Source organism: Lontra canadensis, unplaced genomic scaffold (assembly GCF_010015895.1).
Source record: "Lontra canadensis isolate GAN:19392208 unplaced genomic scaffold, GSC_riverotter_1.0 scaffold50, whole genome shotgun sequence".
In the NCBI taxonomy this organism is placed as follows: domain Eukaryota; kingdom Metazoa; phylum Chordata; class Mammalia; order Carnivora; family Mustelidae; genus Lontra; species Lontra canadensis.
The window spans coordinates 10,682,898-10,691,870 of NW_022631044.1; positions in this window are offsets into that span (position 1 = coordinate 10,682,898).

The window sequence follows — 8,973 nt, forward strand, 5'->3', positions numbered from 1 at the left end:
GGTGGAAAGTTTGATCTTAACTCTGCAAGAGAAGCACCAGTAGGCATTGAGAAAGCACTGCTCAACTTTTCACTGAATCCATAGCTTAGAAGATGAAAACAGACTCTGAAAGCTTTACTGATCACTGAGCATCTTCAGCTGAATTTCTGGCAAACACCTCAAATTCAACAGATCTAAAATCCAGCTAATCTCTTCTCTCAAATTAGTCCCCTCTTTGGACTCTCCTATTTCTGACAGTCCCTCAGGTATCCAAACTCAGAAGTTATCCTGGTGTCCCACTCTCTTTCTTCCCATATCTCACCAAAAACTGACATTCTTTTCTTTACTCTTTCATAGTCTCCTTATGTGCTGCTACCTCCCAATTCCAGATCCTCATCCTTCAAATCCAGATTGTCACTGTGGCCACCTCCGTTTATCTTCTGGTTGTTACTCTTCAATAACCTAATCCTGGAGGACACATCTCATGCCTCCATCCTCCATTTATGATGTGGAAACATAAAGCTGGATATCAACTTTTTATCCTCAGAGCTCTTATTCAACTGTAAAACCCAAACAAATTTACACATCAAATACAAAAGTACAAAACCAATAAAATGCAAATTGAAATTTAGTGCCAGATGCTATTCTTTGACTGCTCTGCTGCTTACCCCATAGTTGTGGTACCATTGGCCTACTGGAAGTTCCAGGTGCCTGTACTATCATGGGCAGGAACGGCCAATTTCTCCACCATTTTCTTCTATTGGGACATTTACAAAATCATGGTTAGTACAGTGAGTCACCAGGAAATTAGTCTTCACTTGACATAGATGCATCATTTACATATTAATTCCTCCTCTAATCTTTTCTCATCAGCTTGCAACAAAGTAAATACAAATGCAGATAGGAGCAATGAAACCATAACACCACATACATAGCAATAAATCATCATCCATAAGTCTCAAATTTCTTAGATTAAAATTTTAAACATTCATACCCCCTTTATTCACAAGAAAAAAGAAGCAACCCAAGTGTCCATCAATGGACGAACAGGTAAACAAAATGTGGTCTATACATACAAATAGAATATTACTCAGGCTTAAAAAATTAGGGAATTCTTTATATAGTAGGGAAAAAAAAAACAGTCTTTTCAAAAAATGGCTCCGGGAAAACAGCACAGCTACATGCAAAAGAATGAAACTGGACTGCTGTCTTACACCACACACAAACACACATGTGCACGTGTGCACACACATGTGCACACACACAACCTCAAAATAGATTAAAGACCTAAATGTGTGACTTTAAACCATAAAATCCACAGAAGAAAATGTAGGTAATAATTTCTCTGACATTGTCTGTAGAAACATTTTTCTAAATATGTCTTCTTGGGCAAGAGAAGCAAAAGCAAAAATAAACTATTGGGACTACACCAAAATAAAAACCCTTAGCACAGTGAATGAAACCATCAACAAAACAAAAAGGCAATCTACTGAATGAAAGAAGATATTTGCAAATGATATACCTGATAAGAGGTTAATACCTAAATATATAAAGAACTTATACAACTCAACACCAAAAAACCCAAATAATCCTATCTAAAAATGGGCAGAAGGAGTTTGGATGGTGGAGGAGTAGGGGAACCCCAAGTTTGTCTCATCCCTCAAATACAACTACATAGTTATCAAATCATTCTGAACACCCGAGAGATCAGTTGGAGGTCTGAGAAAACAAATGCTGCAAGTCTATGAGAGGGAAAGTGACTGTTTGGAAGGTAGCAGGTGTGGAAGCCCGAATCCAGTGTGAAATACCTGAGGATAAGGCAGCCGGGAGGGAGCCTACTTAAGGAAGCTACTGAGAAGTATTACAAGCAGTGGAGTGCAAAATCGAACTTTTAGAAGTCTGCTCCAGAGGTGCCTAGGTGGCTCAGTGGGCTGGGATAGAGCCCTGCATCGGCTCTCTGCTCAGCGGGGAGCCTGCTTCCTCCCCTCTCTCTCTGCCTGCCTCTCTGCCTACTTGTGATCTCAGTTTGTCAAATAAATAAATAAAATCTTTAAAAAAAAAAAAAAAGAAGAAATTTGCTACAGTGGGGAACATGCCTGGCTTAAAGGTGTTCAGGGGGTGAAGCAGGACAGCAACCCAGGAGTGACAGTGTGGTCTGAGGATCCCCAGGGTCACAAAAAGAAGGTTGCTAAGTGTGGCACGGTTCCCAGGCATAGGAACAGGGAAGCCAGCTGTAAACAGCCAGTCTAGGTGTCTAGGTTTTCTGCTGTGTTGCCATAACTGTGAACTGCTGCATGGTCATGTGACTGCTTCCCTGGGAGGGGGCCAGCAAAAGGCAGAAGTGTGGGGAGACCCTCCCAGAGAGGAACAGGGTGTGTCTGCACCGTGGGAGTCCCTAAAATTTGGAGTTCTGAAACTCGGTCACCTGTCTGAGATAAAAATGCTTAGACACAGGCAGGGTGAACAGTGTTCTAATGGAAAATGGGGGAGACAAGAGTGATTGATTGCTCTTCTGTGAGAGCTCAATGAAGAGTGGGGGGCGCAAAGTTTCAGCTCCTGCCTAGGAGTTGGGGGGTGGTGTACCATATTCACCCTGTGCATCTGTGCTGCAAGAGTTCAGGGAGCACATCAGTGCCACCTGGTGGAGTCTAGAGCTGCTTACACCAAGCCCTGCCTCCCTGTGCCCTGGAGGCACATTGTAACCACAGCAAATCCACCTAAAGAAATCAGATACCACCTTACACCAGTTAGAATGGCCAAAATCAAAAAGACAGTAAACAATGTGTGTTGGAGAGCACGTAGAGAAAGGGAAACCCTCTTACGCTGTTGGTGGGAATGCAAGTTGGTGCATCCACTTTGGAAAACAGTGTGGAGATTCCTCTTTTTTTTTTTTTTTTCTAAGATTTTATTTATTTATTTGACAGAGAGATCACAAGTAGACAGAGAGGCAGGCGGAGAGAGAGGAGGAAGCAGGCTCCCTGCTGAGCAGAGAGCCCGACGCGGGACTCGATCTCAGGACCCTGAGATCATGACCCAAGCCGAAGGCAGCGGCTTAACCCACTGAGCCACCCAGGCGCCCAGTGTGGAGATTCCTTAAGAAATTAAAAATAGAGCTACCTTATGGCCCTGCAATTGCACTACTGGGTATTTACCCCAAAGATACAGATGTAGTGAAAAGAAGGGCCACTTGTTCCCCAATGTTCATAACAGCAATGGCCAAAGTCGCCAAAATTGTGCAAAGAACCAATATGCCCTTCAACGGACGAATGGATAAAGAAGATATGGTCCATATATGTATAATGGAGAATTATGCCTCCATCAGAAAGGATGAATACCCAACTTTTGTATTAACATGGACGGGACTGGAAGAGATTATGCTGAGTGAAATAAGTCAAGCAGAGATACTCAATTATCATATGGTTTCACTTAATTGTAGAGCATAAGGAATAACACAGAAGGCTTGGGAGATGGAGAGAAGGGTGTTGGGGGAAATCAGAGGGGGAGATAAACCATGAGAGACTGTGGACTCTGACAAACTGAGGGGGGTGGAGGTGGGGTGAGACTGGTGGTGGGTATTACGGAGGGCATGTATTGCATGGAGCACTGGGTGTGGTGCACAAACAATGAATTTTGGAACACTGAAAAAAAAAAGAAAAGAATCAGTACAGCAGACCCCTCCCCCAGAAGACCAAACAACTTCTCTAACCAAGTTTACTGATCAAAGAGGGCTGCAAATCTTCAGCTCTGGGGTGGGGAGGGAAATAGTATCTAGTATCCTATGTACTTTTATTCTTTAGTCTTTTATCATTTGTTTGTTTGTGGTTTTTTTGGTTGTTATTTTTTCAATTCTTCTAAAATTTTTTTTAACTTTTAATTTTTATTTTTTTTAAGATTTTTAAATTTTATTTTATTTGACAGACGGAGATCACAAGTAGGCAGAAAGGCAGGCAGAGAGAGAGGAAGGGAAGTAGGCTCCCTGCAGAGCAGAGAGCCTGATGTGGGACTCGATCCCAGGACCCTGGGATCATGACCTGAGCCGAAGGCAGAGGCTTTAACCCACTGAGCCACCCAGGTGTCCCCTAACTTTTATTTTTATATAAGTTTATATTTTTTAAAATTTTAAATTTTAAAAATTGTTTCATTGTATTTTATTTTATTTGTATACATACATCTTTCTTTCTTTCTTCCTTTCTTTCTATTTTGGGATCTAGTTTATTTTAACAAGCAGACCAAAACATACTGAGGATCTAGTTTTGTTTTGTTTTACTGTTGTTTTCTTTTTCTTTTCTGGACAAAATGACAAGACAGAGAAATTCACCCCAAAAGGAAGAACAGGAGGGAGTACTCACAGCCAGGGATTTAATCAAGTTGGATATAAGTAAGAAGTCTGAACTCAAATTTAAAACAACAATTATAAAGATACTAGCTGGCTTGAAAGAAGCATAGAAGACATTGAAGAACCCCTTACAAGATAAAAGAACTAAAATCTAATCAGGCAAAATTAAAAATGCTATAACTGAGATGCAGTCCCAAGTGGAGGCCATAAAAATGAGGATGAATGAAGCAGAAGAGTGAAGCAGTGATATAGAAGAGAAATTTGTAAAATAATAAAGCTTAAAAGAAGAGGGAAAGAAAAATATTAGATCATGAAGGTAGACTTAGGGGACTCAGCAATTCCATAAAACAAAATAATACCCATACAATAGGAATCCCAGACAAAGAGCAGGAAAAAAGGGCAAGAGGTTTATTTGAACAAATTATAGCTGAGAACTTCTCTAATCTGGGGAAAGAAATAGGTTTTTCAAGTCCAAGAGACACTGAGAACTCCCCCACGAAATCACTGAAAATAGGTCACTGCCATGGAGTATTACAGTGAAACTTGCAAATTACAAAGAGAAAGAGAAAATCCTGAAAGCAGCTTGGGACAAGACGTCCTTACCCTGTAAAGGTAGACACAAAAGGCTGGCAGCAGATCTGTCCACAGAGATCTGGCAGGCCAGAAAGGACTGGCATGATATATTCAACATGCTAAACAGGAAAAATATACAGCCAGAAATACTATATCCTGCAAGGCTTTCATTCTGAAAAGAGGAGATTGTTTCTAAGACAAACAAAAACTGAAGGAATTCATGAATGCTAAACCAGCCCTGCAAGAAATTTTAAAGATGACCCTTTGAGCATAAAGACAAACCAAAAGTAAAAAAAAACAGAAAGGCACAGAGACAATCTACAGGAACAGCAACTTTACAGGTAACTCAGTGGCACTAAATTAATATCTTTCAATAATTACTCTGAATGTAAATGGACTAAATGCTCCAATCAAAAGACAGGGTATCAGAATGGATTAAAAAAAAAAATAAGACCCATCAATATGTTGCGTACAAGAGACTCATTTTAAACCCCAAACCCCTCCAGAATGAAAGTGAGGGGGTGGAAAACCATTTTTTTTAAAGATTTTATTTATTTATTTGACAGAGAGATCACAAGTAGACAGAGAGGCAGGCAGAGAGAGAGAGAGAGAGAGAGAGAGAGAGAAGCAGGCTCCCCGCTGAGCAGAGAGCCCGATGCGGGACTCAATCCCAGGACCCTGAGATCATGACCCGAGCCGAAGGCAGTGGCCCAACCCACTGAGCCACCCAGGCGCCCCGGAAAACCATTTTTATTAAGTTAATGGACATCAAAAGAAAGCTGGAGTAGCCACCCTTATATCAGACAAACTAGATTTTAAACCAAAGAATGTAACAAGAGATGAAGAAGGACAGTATATCATAATAAGGGGGTCTATCCAACAAGAAATCTAACATTTGTAAATATTTATGCCCTAACTTGGGAGCAAATATATAAATCAGTTAATAACAAACTTAAAGAAACTCATTGATAATAATACAATAGTAGGGGACTTTAACATCACATTCACAGCAATGGACAGATCATCTAAGCAGAAGATCAACAAGGAAACAAGGGCTTTGAATGACACACTGCACCAGATAGACGTAACAGATATATTTAGAGCATTTCATCCTAAAGCAGCAGAATACACATTCTTTTCAAGTGCACATAGAACATTCTCCAGAATAGATTACATACTAAGTTACAAATAAGGACTCAAGTGGTACAAAAATGTTGTGATCATACTACACATACTTTCAGACCACAATGCTATAAAACTTGAAGTCTACTGTAAGAAAAATTTTGGAAGAACCACAAATATATGCAGGTTAAAAAAATCCTACTAAAGAATAAATTAGTCAACAAGGAAATTAAAGAAGAATTTTAAAACACACATGAAAGCAAATGAAAATAAAAACATGACATTTCAAAACCTTTGGGATGCAGCAAAGGCAGTCCTAAGAAGAAAATAGAGAGTGGGCGCCTGGGTGGCTCAGTGGGTTAAGCCGCTGCCTTCGGCTCAGGTCATGATCTCAGGGTCCTGGGATCAAGTCCCACATTGGGCTCTCTGCTCAGCAGGGAGCCTACTTCCCTCTCTCTCTCTCTGCCTGCCTCTCCGTCTACTTGTGATCTCTCTCTGTCAAATAAATAAATAAAAATCTTAAAAAAAAAAAAAAAGAAAAGAAAATAGAGAGCAATACAGGCCTTCCTCAAGAAGCAAGAAAAGTCTCAAATACACAACCGAACCCTACACCTAAAGGAGCTAGAAAAAGAACAGCAAATAAAGCCTAAATACAGCTGGATAAGAGAAATAATAAAGATCAGGCCAGAAATCAATGATATAGAAATAAAAGAACCCAGGGGATCAAATCAATAAAACTAAGATCTGGTTCTTTGAAAGAATTAACAAGATTGGTTAACTCATAGCCAGACTTATGAAAAAGAAGAAAGACTCAAATTAAAAAATCATTAAGTGAAAGAGGAGAGACCACAACCAACACCAAAGAAATATAATTATAGGAGAATATTATGAGCAATTATATGCCAACAAATTAGATAAAAATGGAAATTTCTAGAAGCATATAAACTACCAAAACTGAAACAAGAAGAAATAAAAAATCTGAACATACCAATAACCAGCAAATAAATTGAATCACTAATCAAAAACCTCCCAAAAAACAATAGTCCAGGGCCAGATGGTTTCCTAGGGGGATTCTACCAAAGAAGAATAAATAAATACCTATTCTGAAACTGTTCCAAAAATTAAAATGGAAGGAAATCTTCCGAAATCATTCTATGAAGCCAGCATTTCCTTGATCCCAAAGACCTCACTTAAAAAGGAGAATTACAGACCAATATCCCTAATGAACATGGATGCCAAAATTCTCAACAAGATACTAGCCAATAGGATCCAACAGTATATTAAAAGGATTATTCACCACGACCATTTGGGATTTATTCCTGGGCTGCAGGGGTGGTTCAACATCCACAAATCAATCAGTGTGACACCATATTGATAAAGGATAAGAACCATATGATCCTATCAAAGATGCAGAAAAACCATTTAAAAAAACATTCTTTCTTAAAACACACCACAATGTAGAGATAAAGGGAACATACCTCAGTATCATAAAAGCCATATATGAAAAGGCCATGACAAATATCAGTCTCAATGAGGAAAAACTGAGAGCTTCTTCCCTAAGATCAGGAACACGACAGGGATGCTCACTTTTACCATTGTTGTTCTTCATAGTACCAGAAGTCTTAGCCTCATCAATCAGACAACAAAAAGAAATAATAGGAATCAGAATAGGCAAAGAAGAAATCAAACTCTCACTCGTTGCAGATGACATGATACTCTATGTGGAAAACCCAAAGACTCCACCCCAAAATTGCTAGAACTCATACAGGAAGTCAGCAACATGGCAGGATATATAATCAGTGCACAGAAATCAGTTGCATTTCTATACACTAACAATGACACAGAAGAAAGAAAAATTAAGGAGTTGATTCTATTTACAACTATATCCAAAACCGTAAGATACCTAGGAATAAACCTAATCAAAGAGGTAAAGATCTGTACTCTGAAAACTATAGAAACTCATGAAAGAAAGTGAGGAAGACACAAAGAAATGGCAAAACATTCCATGTTCATGGATTGGAGGAATGAATATTGTTAAAATGTCTATACTGCCTAGAGTAATTTACACATTCACTACAATCCCTATCACAGAAACAGACACATAGATGAATGGAACAGAGTAAAGAACCCAAAAATGGACCCTCAACTTTACTTCAACAAAGCAGGATAGAATATCCAATGGAAAAAAGACAGTCTCTTCAACAAATGGTGTAGAGAAAATTGGATAGCTACATGCAGAAGAATGAAACTTCTCATTTTCTTACCCCATACACAAAAATAGACTCAAAATGGATGAAAGACCTCAATGTGAGATAGGCATCCATCAAAATCTTAAGGAGAACACAGGTCTCTTTGATCTTGGCTGCAGCAACTTCTTGCTAGACATGTCTCCAACAGAAGGGAAACAAAGACAAAAATGAACTACTAGGATTTCATCAAAAAAAAAACTTTTGCACAGCAAAGGAAACCGTGGAAAAAACCAAAAGACAACTGAGAGAATGGGAGAAGATATTTGTAAATGTCTTATCAGATAAAGGGCTAGTATCCAAAATCTATAAAGAACTTATCAAACTCAGCACCCAAAGAATAATCCAATCAAGAAATGGGCAGAATACATGAACAGACATTTCTCCAAAGAGGACATACAAATGACTAACAGAAGCATGACAAAATGCTTAACATCACTAGGCATCAGGGAAATACAAATCAAAACCACAGTGAGATACTACCTCACACCAGTCAGAATGGCTAAAATTAACTATTCAGGAAGTGGCAGATGTTGGCGAGGATGCAGAGAAAGGGGAACCCTCTTATACTGTTGGTGGGAATGCAAGTGGTACAGCCACTCTGGAAAACAATATGGAGATTCCTCAAAAAGTTGAAAATAGAACAACCCTACAACCCAGCAATTGCACTATTAGGTGTTTACCCCAAGGATACAAATGTAGTGATCCGAAGGGGCA